This window comes from Anastrepha obliqua, chromosome 1, assembly GCF_027943255.1.
Source record: "Anastrepha obliqua isolate idAnaObli1 chromosome 1, idAnaObli1_1.0, whole genome shotgun sequence".
Classification (NCBI taxonomy): Eukaryota; Metazoa; Arthropoda; class Insecta; order Diptera; family Tephritidae; genus Anastrepha; species Anastrepha obliqua.
The window spans coordinates 104,752,778-104,776,123 of record NC_072892.1 but is presented as its reverse complement, the minus strand read 5'-3'; the positions used below and the strand labels follow the sequence as shown (position 1 = coordinate 104,776,123).

Here is a 23,346-nt window from a genome sequence, read left to right as displayed (position 1 = left end):
GTGCAAATAAACGAAAGCAAAAAACGAAGAAATTGAAAAATTGTCACAGTGATAATGTTGAATAAATAAAAAATAATGTAAATGAAGGGATAGCAACAAAACGGGGAAGAGAAATTTGCATAACAACCATAACAGCTGGGCAACATGGGTTTGCGTAGACTTATGTTCGTATAAAAAAAAAAAAATAATTGGCGCGCACACTTCTGTTAGGTGTTTGGCCGAGCTCCTCCTCCTGTTTGTAGCGTGTATCTTGATGTTGTTCCACAAATGGAAATACATACCATACATTGAGTTGTTTGGGTATACACGGCGTATGATTGATGGGCAAAGTTCATGCATTATTCCTTTTATTTTCAAAGCTACTCGTATTTGGGCGTTGTCTATTAAAGTGGCACATTCTGCGTGCTCAACAAATTCTGATGCGCCATGGCAATGAAATCCATCGCATTGACAGCCTTTTATTGCCCTGAGCGAGCTTAAAAATCCATGCCAGTATGGCTCAATGCATTATTTTCAATGAAAATAGGCCATGGGCGGTTCAGTTAAGTGGGTTGTAGATTGGTGGGTTGTCGGCAGCCAGTTGTTTCACTAGAGACAGAACTTTGCTTATACTATGAATACTAACTAAAAATAATAAAAAAACGGAATATAGTGACATATGAAGGCTTAAATTGTTCAAGCACACAGAAATCGCAACTACTAACACCAAAGCATCTTTAAAAAGTAATATTTTGACATGAGCGAATGTTGAGAATACCACCTTCATCAAATAGTTTCTAGAACAAACGCCAGGTGACACCCTGAGTCAACTGAATTGAGTTCTGTTTTTATTTTTGCTTGGTTGCCATATCTGTGATTAACATTTCCATCAAAATTGTATGGCCAATGCTCAACATTTGTAAAAGTTACGCCGTCTTGAGTAAATCTACCTCTGCACGTGTTTTTGATTTTTTACAGTTTTAAGAATTGATTTGAATTTGTAACAACGAGTTTGAGATCCAGAATAAAGAAAACACTTGAAACCAAAACAGAAAGCGATACTCACGGTGTTCATTGATTTGGCCTGATGGCTTACAAAGGTATTGTGGACCATGATTTTTTTCCAGAAGATCAGACAGTTAATAAGGATTATTATTTGGGCGTTATGAGAAGTTTAAGTGAAATAATTCCCCAAGAAACAAAGGATTTGTGGGAAAGCAACTCATGGATTTTGCACCATGGCAACGCACTGTCCCTTACTGCCATGGTTATCCGTGAATTTTCTCCCAAGAACGAAATGAATACCATCCAACAGCTACCGATTTAATCTTATATAGCTTCTTGTGGTTTTTTTTCTGTTTGATCAAGTTGAAAAACCACTACGGGGAACGCGGCTTAGCAGCCGATAGAAAGCAATGGAAGAAGCGAAAATAGCTCGGAGGGTATACCGAAAATAGAGTTGTGGAAATGTTTCGAGAGCTGGAGCAAGCGCTGGCATTACTGCGTTGCAGTTGATGAGTACTTTGAAGGCGATAATATCACCTTTGGGAAATTAACTTGTGTTTTGAATTTTCTTTATACATTCCGGGAACTTTTTGATCAAAGTGATATTATTGCCATTGCTTATATAAATACGAGGGAAGGAAGCAAGGCTGAAAAAAAAATGAATGATTTTAATGGGCATGAGTTCAAAGACAGCAGGGATATGGTTTGCTGGTTTTCATTATGATAATTTTAATTTTAAAGAAAAAGTTCACAGTTCGCAAATCAATCACTGAAAAAGGCAATGAAATCGAGGAAAGTGGAGGAAGAACAGGAAAGTGTAAGAATTAAGCATTGCATACTGAATACAAGAAAAGTTGGCTGCTTGGGTGCTACATGACTAACCATGAAAATTTTTAAACTTGAATTTTATTCAGTAATTTTTCAAATCGAATTATCGTATAATGTTAAAAGAAAGAAAGGCGCCTCGACAAATCCTACAAGTCATCAGTGATCTTAATACCACGTGCTCAACAAAAATAATGGTAAATGGTAAATATATCAAAAGTATAAATTGCGCTACCGGAATAACGCAAGGTGACTCCTTAAGTCCACAACTTTTCAAGCTTATTATAGATTATCTCAGAGGCAAGGCAATTAGCTGGATACAAAATGAACAATGAAAGCAAATCAATAATATGTTAAGCAGACGACGCTGTTTTGGTAGCTGATTGCGAAGATAATCCTCAAAGGCATTTGCATCGCTTTGTTATAACTTGCAAAAAATACAATACGGAAGTTTCAACTGAAAAAACTAAAACTTTAGTAATACCGCCATATGATAGAACAAGTAATTCAATTTAAATATTTGGGTATAAATGTATCTAGCATTCGACGAAACGGTGCACGGATATCAGGGTGCCTGCGAGAAATCGTGTGGAAAACAAGTAAATATATGGAAAATAAAACACGAATCTGTAAAACAATTGACTTATAGAGCAGAAGCTTGTGCAGAAAACATAAAAACTAGACAACTGCTGTGGACTACTGAAATGCATGGCCTTAGGATCATTACTGGGAAAACTAGACTAGGCCATATAAGAAACGAGGAGATAAGAACACAGACAGGGGTGACCGACATTGTAAAATTCATAAGAGCCAAAAGACGAGCATGGAACGAACATGTGACAAGACCCCTAGCAATGGGTTGATAAAAATAGCTCGAGATAGGATGGGACCAGAAGGAAGAAGACGACCAGGAAGACCACCAAAACGATGAGCAGAAAGTTGGATATTTAGCTCAGCAGAAAATCAATCAAAACAATGATATGAGATTTATGCATTATATTTTACAGGAATGTACAACAATTTATGTGTAATATCCCTAAATATTAAAATGTATTTATGTAGCAATGTATATATGTATGTATACTTTAATGTATAAATATGTATGTATCCTAATTGTTGTGTAAAGAAAAACAGGCAAAGCTTATAATAAAAGAATTATCGTTATTATGAAATTGTTATGGCATGATATGATGTTTTGAAATATTTACATTATTTTTTAAAGTTAATCGGTTGAGTTATATCTGTTCTAACCAAAAATATATAAAGGAAAAATTTAATTCTTAGTTACTTCCATTATTCCATATCCAAAATGATGCGAATCAATGAGCGGCTAAGCAAACTTCGTTCATTGTGTACATATATAAGCATGTACCAAGTAAAAGAGCGCAAGTTCGATGCCGAATTGGTACAGCAAGAGCTTGTCTAAAGCATACAAAATTTGCAAGATGCCAATGAAAATAACGGCCACAATACAGTCTATCAAAGTAAACCCTTTTTGTTCTACATCATTAGAGGTATTCCTTTGAAACCAACAAGAATTCAGTATTAAATATTACAGTTAAGCAGTACACACTTCAACAATTAAGGAATACCTTCTACTCAAATATGAACGAGACGTTATCAATAAAACGGTCCGCGGATGACATATGGCAAAAATAAATTTTTTGTTTTTTGGTAGGACTGTTATAAGCTTACATGGCAAATTTCAGCGTGATATGTCACATAGTTTGTTTTCTGTGCTACTGTAAACAAGTCAAGTTATTAAAAATTTTTATAATCATAATTAATGTGTGAAATTTATGAAAAAGTTACGGAAAAGTTAAAATAATTTTTTTTATAAAATTTAAGTACTAATAAACAATGCATTAAATTTTTTTATATTTATTTCTATTGTTATCCCTTCTAAAAACAGTTTTTCTTTTAGCGCATTTTTGTCTCTGCTTGTTTAATCATTTTCTACTCAATGTCAATTACGAATTTTGTTAAATAATATCAATGTTGCCTGCCAAATTATTGGAAACCACAATAATAAACAAGCAAACAATTCTACAAAACACTAATCAAGCAACTTTAAAACATGTCCGAGGCATGAAATATTGTATGTAAGGCACTACATAATTTGTTGGTCATGAGTTATTATAATGCAATTGCTACAAATGCACTCATATGTCACCCAGGCCGAGTGGCGTTTATGTCATTGTTGCGGTTGTCCTCTTTGCCCACATCGACAGCTATGTACCAACGTCACTCAGCCACTCTGTGACAGGGGACGTCGCTGTCTGCCGGCTGCCAAACTCATTTCGTATGCATTTCATGCGCCAAGATGGAAGGTTGCGTACGCCCCCTCCCTTCTACTAAAGAATGTTTTCAATTTACGAAAATTCAAAGCAATAAACTACACATACTAACAACAACAAAAGCAGTTACGTCAATTGCTCGAATAAACCCCCAACAGCTGCAACAAACTTAAAGCGATTTGCATTTTCCCAACTGCAAACAAAACTTTGGCAAATCAATTCACCCTGCGGCGAGCAGTCTGTGTTGCAGTACAATGAGAATGAAAATAGAAATCTCTACGCGCTTGCTTCAACTTCTTAAAGTTCTTCTCAGCTCATTGTTTGCTTCATATAATTTTTTTTGTTGCTGTTGTGCAAAGTTCAAGCAACGGTCACTGAATTTACTGCTTCCCAAAATTGCAAAGTTTATCGTACTTGATTTTACATTATTATTATTCTTGTTTTATTTTTATTATTATTATTGTTGTTTCGCACACACATTTCGTCTACAAGCTGATGCTATGTTGTTGTTGTGCCAAGTTTAGTATTCACTTACACCTATATTGAATTGAAATTTGCAAAGTTTGCGAAAAGTTTTGACGAAATATCAAAAGTTCATTTGGCCATTAAATAACTGGTACTATTTCTGTGCTAGTAAATGCCAAGATTCAGTTTGAACTTAAACAATGCAGGCGAGGTCTAAAATTTATTTGTCATAAAATCGATGAGACCCACTGAAATTAAAGTATGACTATTTACAAGAATTTTGTGAGGAGGTGACATTTTCTAGTTCAAATAAAATTGTGAAAAATATTTTATTTTTGATATTATTATTATTAATATTATTGTGGGGGGATTGGAGCACTGTGACCTGAAAGATCTATAGCACCTCATTCATGGTTTTGGAGTATTTCTTTATGACCAACCTTTTCAATAAATTTACGAGTCAAGGACGATAGTATTCCTCTCGTCACCAAGCCATTTGTTTACCTATTTTTCTATGCCCATTAGCGTTGAGTTAAGGCTCATGACTAGCAACCTCAGGTGCGGATTTTATTCTTCTCCTATGACAGGTATCTGTTACGGCGGGCAACTTCTAGCGCTATAACCCGTTGGGGGTTTTGGATACTGAGTATACGACAAAAAAAAATATATTAAAAACATTTCACTGAGATTCAGCTTAAGGGGAGCCGATGGACTAGAAATTTCAAAAAATCGATTTTTTGTTTTTCCGATATTTCGAAGTATAGTATCTTAAGAATATACTGTGAAATTTTCATGCGGCAATTCCCAATAGTATAGCTTCTACAGCGCATTAACTAGGCGGAGAGCGGTCCGCGCGCTCCTGTACTTCAAACTTTAAACTCATTTATCTCGAAACGACTTTTTTCTGCCTGGTGTTGTCAAAAAAACTATTCAACCGAATCGTCTGAAATTTGAATATGTTGTTCACAACATCAATGGTTATCGCCCGTACTAAAATCATATTAGTATTTCAATTATTTATTTCGCTTTTTTTTATTAAAAACTGAAAAACCCCCGATTTTTAGAGTGTCAAATTCAAAACCGCGCCATTTTATCAATTTTTTCTTTTGATTTTTGTGTTTCAGATAATTAGAAGAGCCAAAATGGCAACACCGTCCAGGTCCAATTTCAGTGCCAGTTTTAAAATTATTAAAATTAAAAAGACATTTTTTTAATTTTTGTATGTAAAAGAAGAAAAATTCTTCTAGACCATTCTGCTGAGCGAAAGTAGCTTATCAAAAATTGCTCTTCCCGGCATTTCGAATAGTTTCGCTTGGTGCTGACCGATAGAGTTTTGCCAGTGTTCAAAGAACTTTCGTCTCCTCCTACTTTCTGAGAAATTCGTTAATGTGGCCTTCTGCAAGTCAAACATATAATTTATAATGTTGAAATGTGGATACTTTTCAACACAAAGCATTTGCGAACAGCTTCCAAAAGTGTTGTTATAAATCTTAAAAAAAATATGTTGGGTCTATCTAAAGGATAAAGTGCAGGAACGCAATATTTCAAAAAGTGACTTTAGGCTGTAATAGTAATAGTAATTCTTTTTTAGTTTTCATGAATTATTTGTGTAGTATTAACATTTCTTTTTAAAAACTTGTAAAATGAATTATAAAAAATACTAGAATTTAAAAATTTACTTAATAGTCATAGTCAAGATGAAAATTGTACATATGTATATGTATGTAGACTATGTAAATATGGACAATGATTTCATAACCAAAAAATAAAAATTAGCAAAATAATATTTAAGACTGACTATTGTAAGAATTTATTACTTCTTTCCTAGTGCAAATAAATTAAAGTGGTATTTTCAAACACATTGTAAGTAAAAGAATAATAAGTTTTGTTGCTCGAAAGTTGTCGCTCTGCTGCTCCTTTCAAATATACTCGCATCCGTAAATATGTCTTCGAAATGGTCTTTCCATTTGCTTTTATCTTTTGTTAAAGCAAACTTTCGATTTAACAGCCAGACAAACTCAAAAAGAGGGGAATAAAAAATAAATCCAAGAAAAGTAAGGAAAATGAGAAAAATTCTTTTTTTAGACTGCATTTTTGTTGCATAAAAAGCGAGTTCATTAAAAAGTACGAGTAGTGGTATATGCATGAGTAAAATGAAGAAATAGGAACAGTAGCAACAACAACACTAAAGCACATTATGTTGACACTCGCGTGGCAAAACGCTTCAGCAGATAAACCAAACTAAAAAAAAGCATCTGGCAGTTACATACAAAATATGTGAACATACAAATTTACAGCATACTTAGGTATGTATGAGTGCATGTATGACTTATATGCTTATGTATATGCACATGTATGCGCTTATATGCATACCCTCAAATTTATATAGGTTGATGGTAAAAGGCAACATAATCATAAACATACCATAAAGCAAGCTGCGTGCAGTAAAAGCCAATGAACGACGATGACGCGGACGGCGACGAATGCATTGGCTGTGGGTGCTTGACTGACCGAGTGACAGCCATGGCGACAGTGAAAATGCATTTACAATTAAAAATACGTTAAATGAGAAATGAATTTTTTTCAGGGAACGCAAGACTATGAAATTTAGCGCATGCTGAAAAACAGTCTTGGATATCACAAATATAACCCGCTAGGGAAAACTTGACTTAGTGAGACGTTTTGTTGTTTTACAACGTTACTCTTAGTCAACTGAAAATATGTCTTTTTTGGTTTGATTGAACATATTTTATAAATATTTATTTTACATTTAGAAAAAAGAGGCAATAGAATGCACTATTGAATACTTTTGCCTTTGAAATTTCTCCTAAATATTGTAAATATTTGTAAATAAGATGCCAATCAGCTGATTACCAACTCGTTTCACAGAGTGCCGCCATCAAATTTCATATAACTATGCATAAAACTATACAAATAAGTATTTTGAAATAAAATTTCATAACAATTATTCTTAAATCAAATATTCCGCTTTGCCCGAAATTTTAAATTTCTTTGTTTCTCATGTCTTTCTACACCCAGCGGTTATGTTTTGTAAACTGTCTAAAACTTGAGAAGAAATTTCACTCGAAACACATAGAGCAAATACCAAGGCGAGTCCACTGACCTCGCTGAAGCAGCTGATTTGTTTTTTTTTCTAGCGATTTGCTGGTTGAAAGCCAAATTCCATACATTCGTTATATGGAGAAAATGGGTAACATCTTTAAGATAAAAATTGCCAAATAACAGCGAAAATTATGACCGACTTCAAACTTGCATTTTGTTACACCAAAATTTAATAGGCTATAAAACTTCGTACCCAGTTTTTTTATTCTGAATAAAAATTTTGAAGTGTTATCGTTGTTGTTGTAAAATGCAATATGTTTTAGTATAAAAATAAACAAGTAAGTAGTCGAAACCTATCAATATGTGTTGTGTTTGACCGAAGTTTTCCTCCAAGTTGTGCTGTGAGTTTTGATAATCCTTCAAGGGGAGCGATCTGCGCTGACTCCGCAAACCAGATGGTTTTCTGAGAAACGTTTTAGTGGAAGAAATGCACACGTTGGTTTGTTATTAAAAACACTTTTTGCTTTAATTTGATATTTCATGTGAGAGTCGAAGCCGGAGTAATAACAATAATAACCTTACGACGTTAAGGGATAGACGCAATATGGATCTGCGGCTATCAAGAGACTTTGGATTTAAGAGCATTAGACTAGAAAAGTACGACGGTATGTGATCTGAAAAGATTAAATGGCGAAGTGCGAATTCGAGAAAAATTTTCTAATAAAAAATAGCCCCCAAATAAACACCGCTTATTCCAAATGCGGATGAATCAGTGAGGTAAATGTAAGCTTAAAGGTATATGGATTTGTAAATTTGGAGGTGCTTCATTTTATAAAGTCCAACAAAGAGTATACACTTAAGAGAAAATATTCGTTAGGGGAGAAAGAAATCCACCATTTTCTCGGTAGATGGCTGTAGTGATCGATACATCGTAAAGTGTCGATCAGACAATTTAAAGTTTATTCTCGTTGTTCAAATTAGAAAAAATATTTTGCTGTTTTTTGTTTGTTCCATTCAATTGTGAGTTACAGGGTGTTAACAATGGAAGTCAACAAAGAGAAAATTCGGTACATTTTACAGTTTTTCTTTGATAAAGATGAAGCGGTGAACACGCAAAAGCGAGTCAGATAATTTCAGATAATTACGTGCAATTTTGGATTCGTAAATTCCTTTCAGCCCTTTTTGGTATTACAAAAATGTCGATAATGTCGATAAAATCACAGAAATAATCGACGTTGACCGGCATGTTAGTAGTCGTAGCATCGCCCAAGACCAAAAAATCGACGATAAAACAGTTTTAAGCCATTTGCTCAAAAATTTTACGAAAGATAATGAATTTTTTCCCCCCAAACTAATACTTCATCAAACACTACGCCAAGATCTTTTATGTCACAGATACACTTCGGCATATAAACAGTTATATAGCAACTAGTACACACTGTATTAAAAATCTTCGAGTATGTTGCCTGAAAACATTGGCTACAACTCAATCAGAGCCGAGACTTTCGCCACCAAATATGAAACTTATCAAAATCGTCTTGAAAACTATCTGCAACTGGAGTGTTTTTGGTTACAGAGACAGCTTTAAATCATTTAGACTATTTTACAGTTAACGCCTTGCTTTAACTTTAAAAATAGATTATACTTATTTCATTTATATTTTGTTACCATTGGATTTTCCTGCAGGGTATGGAATGCATCCCACATACGCATGCATACAAATATTGATTTCTTTGGTGACACTCACTTTCACTTCACTCACGTAAATCTTTTTAAATGATAATAAATGTTTTAATTTTCGTTTCATGTTTTGTTGGCTAACAGATGAACTGGCTGGCTGCCGTTAGCTGCTCGTATTCTAAAAATATAAAACAATCACTTATTTTCTTATATCACACTTTTGAATTTTTGAATCTTTACCTTATTTTCTTCATACAGCAAATGCCGGTACTGAGTATGCATGTATAAATCATTTTATAACAATATTTCTAACAAATTTCCGTAAATAAATAGACACACGAGCAAAGCCGTAAATCTCTCTTCCCATGAGCTTTTAATTAAAACCTCAGCTATTTCCGTTTATCTTCCATTTATTTAGTTTGGAATTTTTATAAATACATATGTGTGTTATTGGATAAGTTTGTATTTGTTTTGATGTGATAATTGATTTTAAATTTATTCCATAAATTTGCAGACTGACTGTCGAGCATTGGAAAAATATTTCTAACTCAACTTTTACAATTGTTGCACTTCAAGTGTGAGATATGTACACACATTTACATACTCATACATATGTAAATGAAAGTATTAATAGTTTACTACAATATACACAATTTAAAATCGAAACAGTAATAAGTCATATTTTCAATAATAAATTAAGATTGCAGTTATATAATATTTTCAATTAATTTCTTTCATAACGAAATCTGTGAGTATCTCTTTGGCTAAGTAATCAGATGATGCGGAGTTTGAGTCCCGCTGAGAGCTAACAAGAAATCTGATAAGAAGAATCATTTATTTTCAAAATAGCAACTATAACTTCTGCCGATTTAGCTGTTTCTAATTCCTTAGTTTTCTAAAACATAAAATTGTAGAGAAGTTCTTCTCTAAAACGAGTCTCCAAATACATTGGAGAATCTTCGTAAACTCCCACAGGTCATTTTGAGAAGCCAGAAAACTGTAGTTTCCACCATTTGTGGCAATAGCAAGACACACATCACAAAGTGAAGAGGTAGCTTGACCGAACACCTACTAAAAGAGGTACAAGATGGCGGATCCTATCCCTACCTATGAAGCGCGATGCTTATTCATTAACTTAAAATCATTGCAGAACAGGAGAATAATCCTAACTTTGTCTTTCATTTACGATTCTATTCTTCATTACAAAAAGCAAGCGCGGAGGTACCTCAAGGAAGCATCCTAGGCCCTCTCCTATACCTCTTGTATACGCATGACTTACCGGTTCACGAGCACCACGTTACCGCAACCTTTGCAGATGACACGGCTATCCTCGAGACTACAACGACAAAATTGCAGCGGTGAATTCTATTGTAACATGAGCAAAAAAATGGCGTATCAAACTAAATAATTCAAAATCAGTGCACATTGTATTCGGCCTGAAAAAAACAATTTACAAGCCAGTCTACATAAACAGCGTAAATATACCGTACGTCAACGAGGCAAAATATCTTGGAATAACCCTTGATGCTAAACTGTGTTGGAAGCCGCATGTCAAGAAAAAGCGTGAAGGGCTGAAATTAAAAACAAAAAATCTCCTTTATCTTATTGGCAGACACTCTATTCTGTGAACGAACAACAAACTACTGCTATATAATCAAATTCTTAAACCGGTCTGCACGTATGGCATTCAAGTATGGGGATGCTCGAGCGATTCTTGCATGAATATTTCTAACTATTCCAAAAAAGTGTTGCGCAAATCGTCAATGCTCCATACTATTGGCCTCTGGTGACGGTCCAGCATGCTTGACTGCGCTTTGTGTGTGTTAGTGCAGTCGGGTGTCGTCGTGTCACACATACTTGTTGTCGGCTTTTGCATGATGAAAATCAAAAATTTTAGATATTAGCGTCAAGCACCCGACACGCACACATAACTATAAGCCTGCTGGACAAGCATGCTGGAGCGTCACCAGAGGCTATATGTGAGAAATCTCGACCTCCATCGTGATCTTGATATGCTGCTCGTCACTGACGTGGCGAAAAAGTATGCTATGGCTCACAGACAACGTTTAAGTACTCGTACACATGTTAACGCTGAAGCATTGGTTTTGCTCCAGCCAAATACTCGTCGTCGGCGGCTTAATGGTAAAATAGTTGTAAGATGCGTTAATAAAAAAAAAACAAAAAAATAAAATTATGATTTCTTCCGTGGTGCTGTTGACTATCCGGTGGTTATTGAAAAGATTTCCTTTAATATTCCGGCCAGAGCTCTTCGCAGTTCGGAGTTCTTTTATGTTGATCTTTCAAAATCTCTTTATGCTCGAAATGATCCTATTACTAGAGTCTTAATTGAGTTTAATAAATTCTCTAAATTTGTTCGGATATATTTTTCAGTTTCAAAAGATCTCCTATTGAAATTTTTGTATATTTATTATAAATATTTCAATAGTTCTTCCTTTTTTTAATGCTTACTGACTTCCTTTTTCTAATACTTACTAAGTCCACTTAGCTTATAAGGGTCTTTTATAATCATTGGCTTAATAAATAAATACATAAATAAAACTAATCACCTCTTCGGAAGATTTATAATTAACAAATGGCGAAATATTTTTAAGAAAATACGTCCTCTAGGTGAAGCTGTCGTCGACACATTCCGAAATATCGTACTTTGGTCCGATTCGGGTCTTATTCAGAATAAATATTACAAAAAATTTTAGAAGACATATTTTTGCAAAAAATGCCAACGCTATTTGGTACTGTGACCGGGATTTATTGACACTACATACAACCGGCGAATGGGTTGGTGCGTGACTACCATTCGGAATTTACAGAGAGAACGTAGGTACGAATCTCGGTGAAACACCAAAATTAAGAAAAACATTTTTCTAATAGCGGTGCCCCTCGGCAGGCAATGGCAAACCTCCGAGTGTATTTCTGCCATGAAAAAGATCCTCATAAAAATATCTGCCGTTCGGAGTCGGCTTGAAACTGTAGGTCCCTCCATTTATGGAGCAACATCAAGACGTACGCCACAAATAGAAGGAGCAGGTCGGCCAAACACCCTAAAAGGTGTACGCGCCAATTATATATATATACATACAACCGGCGAATAAACTATAGTACGAATGCAGGAAATTTCTTGGAAATGTGGAGAAAATGCGCAACACCATCAGGTGAAAGAAATGATCAAAAACCAACAAGAATTGGGGGCCACTTCAAACTTGCATTTTATTGTAATAAAATTGAATGGACAAAGCTGCGTACTAAAATTGCAAAGCATTGTACTCGCTTGAGTACAGAAAAAGCATCTTTTTCAAAACGACGTCAAAAGCCAACGCTTACAAATTTTTAAATGTACTCGCCACTTTATAATACAGAGCAATGTCGAAAAGGAATACACATGTTTCTCCTTCTTTTTTTTGAGTCCCGTTATCCGTTATTCACTTGTCTTTGCGTGCACCTTTGCTATTTTTCTTCTTTTCATGGTTTAGTTTGCAATAAGCTCTCTGTTTGACAAAATCTAAGTTATCACGGAAAAAGTTCAGTGTTTTAATATTCATAATACATATAATTTGTATACTTTATACCAAAAAAACGAAAAAAGTTGTGGAAAAGTGCATTTCGGTAGGTTTAAATTCTAGTGTACTCGCATGGGTACAGTGGGAACATTCATATATATTTTGTGTGCATATTTCATGTAGATTTGGTAATGGATGTAAAAAAATTTTACGGAAAGAGGTTTCATAACCTTTCTGCGGCCACCGACTATATTGAATCAAGCGACCGTAGTCACTTCGACTTCGCTATTATACCGCCAAATACCCACTGTGACACAGATGAGGAGGACATTGAAGAGGATAATATATTGCGTGATGATATTCCAACCTTGGAATCGTATTTTTCGATTCTTCTTTACGTCATATGACCTTCTTAGAATTTTGAAAGAACAAGGATTTAAGGCTACTGGGACTGTTCGTGAACGGCGGACCAAAAAATGTCCTCTGAAAACGAACAAAGAACTACAAAAGAAGCAACGGTCTCCCCGTTAGATTTTATGTAAGTTTATCATAATGATTTATTTGAATAGTTGTTTTGTATCAAATTTTGTAGGTTTTCTGACTCAGGAATACTTTTTGTGACGTGGAATGACAAAAGCGTTGTGACAGTGGGAACAAACTTTGATAGAATTGAACCTTTACATACCGTCAAACGATGGTCAAGACAAGAGAGGCGCAAGGATGCCCGTCAGCCGAAGTTGATAGCGGAATACAACTCAGGAATGGGAGGAGTTGACCTCCACAACCAAGCTTTGAATACTTGCAATATAAAGTTTAGAGGAAAGAAATGGTGGTGGCCTCTTTTCCCCACAATGATAAGCTCGTGCGTAGTAAACGCATGGAAGCTTTATAAAATGGCAAGTAAGAGTCAATGCGACTTATTGCAATACCAACGTGAAATTGTGCGATTTTATTTACGCAATTATAATATCCGGGACATATCTTCAAACGATCGACAACGGCATCAATAGCTGGTTCCTCATATAACCATTTTCCCAAAAGGATATCGAATCAGCTGAGGTGCAGGGAGTGTCACCAAAGAATTCGATGGATTTGCGAGTTATGCAATGTAGCCCTTTGCGTAGAGAGAGAATGTTTCAAAAACTTTCATACTGTTAACCGAACTAATAACCAAGGAAGTCTTTGAAAGTGTCTTTTTATTTAATACTCCATATTTTCATATACCGGCAATGTATATGCATATTATCCCATTGTACTCGATTGGGTACAGCCCAAAAAATGCATTTCTTTGATTTTTTTTCGTGTTTTTTTTTAAGGAGCTTAATTACACTATTTCAATAAACGTTTTATAAACGCATTTAAAAAAAATTGTTTTATATAAGGTTGGTATTTAATGGGTTAAAATTTTGAAATGTTGATGAAATTTTGTCAAATTTATACAAATTGGAAACAAAGCGTAAAATTTTGACTCATATAATAGTTGTTGTAGAATAAACTGCATTTATATACTGCATTTATATAAAAAATCGGGAAAATTAAAACATGAAAACTGGTCAAATCATCTGATATTTTACAAAGTGGCTCAAAATGAATAAATGTTGGTTTTAAAAAACTTGTTTATTAAATAAAACAAAAAACCGATTTTGAGGGAGGACATCTTTGTTTTGACCTTTACGCGCTCTTGTCTGTTTGTATATTTCAGCTGTCTAATTCACGGGAGACAAATATGATTGACGTACTACGCCATTTGTAAAAAATATAAATTTGAAAAATTTTGCGCCACCTTATAGTTATTTTTGGTTGGCTGTGTATAAGGTTCGATTTATCAAGGTGCAAGGTTTTTGTTTTTATGTTTTTATAAACAAAGATGTTGATGATTAGTTTTTTTTTTGTATGGAGAAGAAAATTATTTCAAAGAGGTAACATAGCAAATCTGTTTCAAAATCTTCACTCAAATAGACCTAACTGCCTGACTCCATAGCCAACTAGCAGCGCTATAACAGTTCGCATTTTTATTTTTTAATTATGGACGAATGTGCTTTTACTAAGATCTGAATAAAGAGATTTCAATTTTAATTACTCTTCATGCAAAGCACTTGAACTGGCAGCCATATTCATTTCCCTCATATATGTGCTGATGAAGCATATCCAATTTAATTCAAACTAGAATAAGAATTCGGGTATTAAGCCGCTAGCCGCAAAATATATGCTGCCAGCAGTGCGACGCGTCTGTTGTGCCCACAGATTCGGAGTTGTGTTGTAACCCATCGCCATAGCTATGCTTGTGGCTGCGGCCTCAGTAATACCAATCTTCTTTTTGTTATTCCGCTCTCTGTCGGTGTTCATACCGTTGCTGCTATTCTTATTATTACTACTGTGGTTGCTGTTACTGTTGCTATTCTGACGTTCAGCCGTTGCCGTTGACGTCGTTCTTTCTTATAGTTACGATTTTTCTGCTTATTGCGTTTATTATTGCCCCTCTTCACAAGGCCTACAATACCAAGTGTTTTTGTTCGGTTACCTTCAACTGCTTCCTCAAAATCCTCTTTACTTCTTTCTTCGTCTTCGCCCTCTTTTTCAACGATATCGTCGTCGTCTACCTGCTCGTCGTAAATATCTCTTCTTTCTTCTCGTCCTCTTCGTCAACTTCACCGTCGCCACGTATAACGACATCACCCTGGGCTACAATCGAATCGTCTTCTAGGTCAGTTGAATCGTTATCGTCTTCTTCGTAAATTTCAACGTTATCTTAAGAATTTTTGCGCTCTTTCTAATATAATTTTTGAAATATTGTATCTCGCCACCAGCGCACTAATTGTCACCTACTTAGAGTTTTCAAACTGTTATAAGAAATGCACTTAAAAGCCTCATTTATGGAAAAACCACACACAGACAGCTTAATTTATTTATATATAAATACTTTGATATTTGAATTCAACGCTATTTCATTTATTTTGGTTTATAACTAATCTTAAATATCTCTTCTCCGGTTGTTAAAAGCAGCGCCAGAGACCTTTTTCTTAAATAAGCAGAATATGAATCTTAGTGTCTCGGCAGTACAACATAAAAAATGTAAATCTGAAAATTTTAGCACAAAATATTTTAAACCGAAATTTGTACACGGTGCGTATACGTAACATTGATTTATACACTCGTAAAATGTTCGACAAACCACAATACTAATGCAAATATAACTGAAATGTGGAAAGAGTAAAGGAAGAAATAAATTAATTATTCTTCGTGAGAGAGAAGAGTGCAAATGAAAAGATGAATGGACGGACAGCAGCAAATCTATAACTCAATGACTATTGTTTAACTACCAACGAGTACTTACAGAAGCAGCACCACAAACGAAAGTCAATTTGCAGTAAATTGGTAATGGCATTTGTAGATGCATTTCCATACAAAAATACAGAAGCAGAAAAAATAACAGGTGTAGTTGCTTAGTAAGGAAGTTTTATTTTCAATATGAATAACAGTTGCAAAGAAAGTGCATGCATAGATATGTATGGGTGTGTGGTAAATATGGAAATTATGTAAATTATGCAAGAGGAGGTAAAGCAGAGCTGCTAAAGCTGCTAATTTAAACAGCTTTGAGCACTCGCTTACAAAATCAGTGTATGCACATCCATGCATTAGATATGTAAATATGGAAGCGTGTGCTTAGATTAGCAGCGACTTCATATTGCCTCCGTGTCGTCGTGCCTTAAATCATCCATCCATTCATCCAACCATCCGTCAATTTAGCAATGCACTTTGCAATCAGTTTCAAGGAAGGGACGAACATACTTATCTGCATGCACATAATACTGTCTGCACTCTTTACTTGACACACACACACTCGCATATATGTTTTTGAGCGAGTATATGTACTTTTGCCTGCCACAAAGCGAATGGTGTGCACTAAGCCGCCGCGTGCCAGTTGTTATATGTGCACACTATATAGTACATACATCGTCATGCAGAAGCAGATTTCGTTTGCACATTTTTCTTCGCTTCGTTTACGTTTTTATTGCTGCCTTTTTCGCATCTTTGCGAGAATTATGCTTCCTGGTTTTCGTTTAGCCGATTTACATAAAAAACTTCAAATCGTTGCTACTGCTACTGGCGTTCATGTTGGACATGCATACACATGTACCTACATATGTTCGTATACAAGTATATTTATGTTAATATGACTGTTGCAATACGTGCTATATCTGTTTGTGTTTTCAGTCTTTTCATACTTTTTTCTCTCTTTCATTTCGACTTAATCAGATTTATTCCACATATTTCACAGCCAGTCATCCATCTACTGAACCATCTACGTACAAGTACGAGTATCTACATACATTTCATGCGATTGCATCAGTGCGCTTAAACTTCGCTTTTTGTGTATACGTGAGTTCGCAGAAATACGTGCATATGTATGTACGTGTATTTTGATAATTTGCATATCATTTGTGACGTTTGTTCGCACATTCATACTTACACATACAATTTCGCATGCTCATCTTCATGTTAGTGGCTTCTAACGTTGGTATTAGAGAATAACAAAACCACCAACAACAACAACACAATAAAAAAAACCATAATTCTAACTCAACTTAATTATATGATCTTTGATTAATGTGGTTTATGGGGCGAATGTATGTTCGTCAGAATGCTGGCCACCTAGCAAGTAGAATGCACGCTCGCAAAAAAAAACAAACACAAAACACAAAAAAACCATATAGAATTTATGTTATTGCGTCAAATGCAATTTCTGTGTGCATACATATATACAGCCATTGAACAATACTTAAGAACGACACCCGGTTCAGATTTTCCATTTCAGATTTTTTTAATGAAATTTTTAATTCTAAATTTAGAATTTTTAATAATACATTTGTTTATTATTATATTTTATAAATTTAAAATATTTTTAATCTGCATCAGTCTTTTAATCTAAGAAAAACATAAATTTGTTACCCCATGTACAGAAGTTAATACAATTAAAAGTTAATGCGAAAGTTATTTAATTAAGCACGAAGCAAAATAATATTCAAATCATAAAAAATGTAGACGAAAAAGAAAAATATACATTAATACCAGTATGGGGAAAAAGATCTCCACTATTTTCTTGGTAGATGGCTGTAGTGCTCGATATCTCGTAAAGTGTCGATTAAACAATTTGAAGTTTGTGCTCGTTGTCAAGGTGACATTTCACTTTGTTGTTTTTGTTTGCATTGATATTATTAAACCTCAACAACGTTCAACAGGAATTGACCAAAGATGTTCCATTGGTTTTAAGTTACGTGGCCAATACAAAGAGTGATCAAATTGTCTTCGAAAAATTTTTTTGCCACACGAGAAGTGTGCTTCGGATCATTGTCTGGTTGAAATTTCCTAATCACCGGTAATTTCTTTTCCACATAAGGTAGCATTACGTTTTGAAGTATCGATATTACCTTCAGTGCGATAAATTGGCTAGACACCGTTCCACGAAAAGCAGACCCACACCATTAATGAAAGGCTCCGTGCTTTATTATTTGTGAGACGAACTTGGGGTCGAATGCTGCACTTTTTGGCCCCCGCACGTACTTCCTACCATCGGACTAACTCCATTTATTTTCGTGTCATCGCTGAATAAAATATTATATAACGCCAACGATTTTGAGTCCAGGACATGTGCTCTCAATGCGGCGTTATAGTTGCCACTTCTTCCGTGCCAATCAACCGTGCAGGGTTATGGTATACCCACGCTAAGTCCGAGCGGAACTTTTTCCACACATTTAGCGGCAAGACATGGCAAACATGTTCACAGATGGCTCAAAGTTGGAAGGGGGGAGTATTCTCGCAGGAGCTCCCCATCAGGTTCAAATTAAGGCTTCTGGACCACTGTAGTGTTTTCGAAGCGGTGGTGGAATTTAAGAAAGTGGTGGATTGGTTGCTCACTTCGGTAATTACCGTTAAGGATGTAAATTTGTACTCCGACAGCCAAGCGGCAATTAAGGTCTTGGGCACGTTGTTTGTGCGTTCGAGATTGGTTGGGGAATATCTGGCTTCTCTCTCGATTGCAACCAAATACTTCGATATCAGAATCATTTGGGTTCCCGGTCACAGCGGAATAGAGGGAAGCTGCTGGGCTGATGAGCTGGCTGGACAGGGAACTTTGGAGATGGTTACGTCGCAAAATGAGGAGATTGGGGTTCCCTTGCGAACCTGTGGTCTGCTCCTGAAAAGATGGGCCTCGCGTAAACTCAGCGAGCGCTGATCCTTCTGGCCACTGGTGGATTGGGGGCGCTCAAGGGAACTCCTTTGACTAACAACACTCTTCATGGGAACCTCTTTTGACAATTTAACGATCATCCTATCAAGCGCGAAAGACTACAAGCACAATATTTCGCGATTTCTTTTTTCTGGGAAAGTTCTGTGCTGTTATATGTTTAGAAAAATTTTATATTTCGAAGCATTAAAAACCATCGTTTTTGAAACGTTTAATTGTGTTGAAATGGCTCTGTAGTTGCAATTTTTCTCTTTCGACATTATTGAATGACTTTAACTAAAGCAAAGTGCTGTAGAAATACTCCAGATACTTTACTTTTTTACTTACTTAGCTGGTAACTACAATCGATAGTCGGTGTTGGCCGCTACCAAAATATTGCGCAAATCGCCTCTGCTTTGTGCGCGTTGATGCCAGCTAGAAACACAAAGGGCGTTCAGGTCTTCGTCCACTTGGATATCCTTCTTGGATGAGGATATCCTTCTTTGCGAGTTCCACCAGTACATTTTGGAAAGAGCACGTGACTTAGCCAGCGCAGGCGCTGAATTTTAATGCACTTCACTACGTCGATGTCCGCTTACAGCTCGTACAACTCTTGATTATTCGGTATACATCATTGTCGGAAATTAGACCACAGATCTTGCAAAGATTATTTCTGTCGAAAGCTCCTAATAACCGCCCATCAATCGTCAATGTCCAGGGCTCAGCGCCATACAGTTAGACTGGAAGGATGAGTGATTGATAGAGCGCTTTTTTCGTACGTCGAGAGAGAGCTCTGCTTTTCAATAGCCCACCCAGCCTAAAGCAGCACCTGTTGGCAAGAGTTATTCTTCGCTGGATCTCTTGGTTCACGTTGTTGTTGGTGTTAATGCTGGATCCAAGGTAAACAAAGTCCTTGAACACGCCAAACTCGTAATTGTCAATCGCAACCTGCTGTCCAATACGCGTAGGCTATTCGATTGTTACTCACTTACCATTTGCAATATATAGTAGAAAACAATTCACATAATCTTGGACGAAGACCGAATCGTTCTTAAGTATATTTCTTACAAAAATAACAGTGCTCCCACTAAAACGCAAACAATTTATGCAAACCCTTCAAGAGAAATAGATAAATGAAAGCATTTCAATGAATCTGATCACAGTAAAAATTTTCAACCGCAAAAAGTGCGGTTGCGGCTCCGTACACAATAAAAGGTGCGCATATATGGTTGCCAACGCATCGTTCTTAAGTATTTTTCAACGGCTGTAAATGCATACCATGTTTGACTCTACAAATGTTTTCTGGTGCATTACCAGTGCGCTATTTGCTTACATTTCTGCTCCAAAGTTCTATGCAATTAACTTTCAATGAGATTCATATCCAGCAAGCGCACAGATACACATACACACATTATTGTAAGTGCTTACGTACATATCCATCTGGTGTAATTCGAATAGTTAGCACCCCATTTAAGCAAAAATGAATTTATACCTGGAAACTGCAAGTTGTGCAATTAAAATTTATTTTTTCGTTTATGCACATAAAAAACTACATTGGCATACAAACATACTGGCACCTTCACATATGAACACTTGTGAATATGCATTAATTTGCCCGTTTTGGGAAAGTGAGCGTCATTCCCAATTTGTGTCAGTGATGCACAATCCATGACCCTATACATACAAACACACATACAGACTGTGTAGAGTTGTATTTTATAATTAGAGTGAATTAAAAGTGATGAAAGTGAAATGCAAACAAGTTGTTAACTTAATAAATTCACTTACCTTCTCAGTTTGCATTCGTTATTTGTTTGTGGCGCTGAAATTAGAATAAAAAACGGTTCGAGATTAGCTGGCTGACGAACAATAAATTGCAAGCGCTTAAAATAAAAGTTTATATTTTAATCAGTAAGAATATAATTGACACCAAAATGTGAATTTATGCTTCATTCTACTATTCAATATCCTTTGGAGCTTTATGAAAGCCTCTAGATAGAGAATATACAAATATCTATCAATACTTTTCGAAAATAAAAACTGAAAAAAAGGAAATTTCAGTGGGCTATGGTATCTTAATTTTGGCTGGTATATCCCACTTGCACACTAAGAGAAACGTGAGCAAGACAGGAGCGAATGCAATCCAAACCGTTGGTTGGTTGGTTGGTTAGAGTGGTGATTCATCCAGAATCCAACTAGCGCTTCCGCACCATTTTGTTGCCACATCCTCGTTACCAGTTATTTGCATCAGGGCTATATCCAGTCCGTGCGGTTTAGGAACCTTATTAGGTTGTTGACGTCTAAGCCAGACAGTTGCTCAAGACTCTCGAACAGCGGTTTGCCCAGGGTTAACATTCTGTCCTTCCATAGGGCAGGGCATTCACAGAGGAAATGGAAGATTGTTTCTTTTTTCTCCGGTTGTTTACAACTATGACAGTATGTGTTGTGAGGGATGCCCATTTTGGCGGCTTGTTCTCCGATAGACCAGAAGCCAGTTATGACTGCCGTAAGTCTACAGGTGTCCCGTCGTTTCATGTTTATTAATGTCAACGATTGCTTGAGGTTGTAGGTGGGCCATAACGTTCTGCTGATTTTGCATTTCGTCTGGTCTCAAACCGTCATCCAAACCGTGACACGGGAAAGAAAATGAGAAAGCTTTAGTAGGATTTTTACAATGGGATCAGCTTGAAGGTACGTTGCGACGCTTCGACCAATTTGCACATGTTCCTAATACCCCACTTGGTTTGATAGCGCTTTACTTTACTGTGCGTATTTGAATACGAGGGTTACTATTTATATTTCTGGCTTTGGACACTTCTAAATGGTCTTTCAAAAGACGCGTCTAGATGTTGTCTCACAACGAATTGTGTTCAAATTTAGATTGTTTCATTTAAATTATTTCCTTAGATTCTATTTTTATTCCAAATACGGCTCTTAACAACTATTACATGAGCTGAAAAGCCCATCAAACTGTACCCAACGTTCTTAAATGTCTGAATATAAAGGCCCCAAAGGTTACATAAAAGTGCCCTAATTTACTTTTTGACAGAGATGCGCCAGCAAAGGAGCGATTATTAACTCATCAAGTAGCTAAGACTATAAGAAGCGCACGCAAAAGATAAAAAATGTAGTGTCTAGACAGCACGCAGTGCGCTTAAAAAAATCGGTATAGAGGCCGCCACCAAGCCACAAAAGCCAGCATTATACATATAGCGGGTTGAGATTCTACAAAAAGTTCAAACAGGAATGCTGCTTAACCGTTTTCAACCGGATGGGAAGTAGTATTATTGGTACCGACCGCATGGAAAGCTGCAAAAGCATCAAGTGGCGGTGGTAGCTTTATGGTATGGGGCTACTTCCCGCCTTTAGAATGATCAGTATAGAGCCCTGATTTAAACCCGATTGCAAATTGATGGTTATTCTAAAGAAACGACTGACTTATTTTGAAATGGTCCCAAAGAACACTGAGGAATTATGATCAAAAATTCAGAAGAAATGGCATGATCTTCTGGTCGTAAGCTTGCCAAGACGTATAAACAGCGTCATTCATTAAGGTTAAAGGTCTATGGATAAAATATTATTATAATATTAAGTTGTATCTAATAAAAGTTATCGCCGAGCGTGTAAAATTGGCTAATCTATTTATTTCTTGTTATTTTTATTGTATGTTTTTTATTTTTAGATATTTTGTAAACTAGAATTGATACGTTTTAATGCTTAATAACTGAAGCATTTAACCTACAAATTTTGTTAGCATTTTTTTTTAAATAATGACTCTACAGCAATACAAAATGCATGAAAGTGACGAACTTTAGCCAGTTCTGCTCACCATGCAAGGGTAAAATAATTAACAGGATAAATCTATATCCTTTCCAAAAAAAGTGTGGGGGACGTGAAATAAAGTGTTAATAATCAGAAATGTAAGAAATAAAAATAACAAAGTTTTATGCCGCCTCCAAACAGCAGATAGTTTTTTATGAGGAGCTTTTTTAAGGCAGAAATACACTCGTAGAATGGTCATTGCCTGCCGAGGAGCGACCGCTATGTTTTCTATCATTTGGTGTTTCATTTTTTTTCACTACCGAATTGTAGTTGCGCATCAACCCATTTACCTCCAGCTACACGTGTTCCAATCAAACTGAAAGGCCCAGGCTACACGCTTGACTCCAATTACGGGCACTCAAGTATCCTCAGGAACCTTGGGTGCATCCCTTTGGCGACTGATCAATGCGCACCCCTGCTTAGTCCGAGCAGGCCATTTTCCACTCTCATTCCTTTAAGGGAAGAGTGG

The 23,346-nt window shown here is 35.9% G+C and overlaps 1 protein-coding gene across 1 annotated transcript in view; it reads right to left on the bottom strand.

The window, feature by feature from the left end:
* LOC129253509 (platelet binding protein GspB) overlaps nt 1-20,877 on the bottom strand; it is a 102,220-nt gene extending 81,343 nt beyond the window's left edge. The window contains exon 1 of the mRNA XM_054891919.1: nt 20,844-20,877. The gene's annotated coding sequence lies outside the window, so the exon portion shown is untranslated. The remainder of the gene's footprint in view (nt 1-20,843) is intronic.
* Between the last annotated feature and the right edge of the window lie 2,469 nt (nt 20,878-23,346).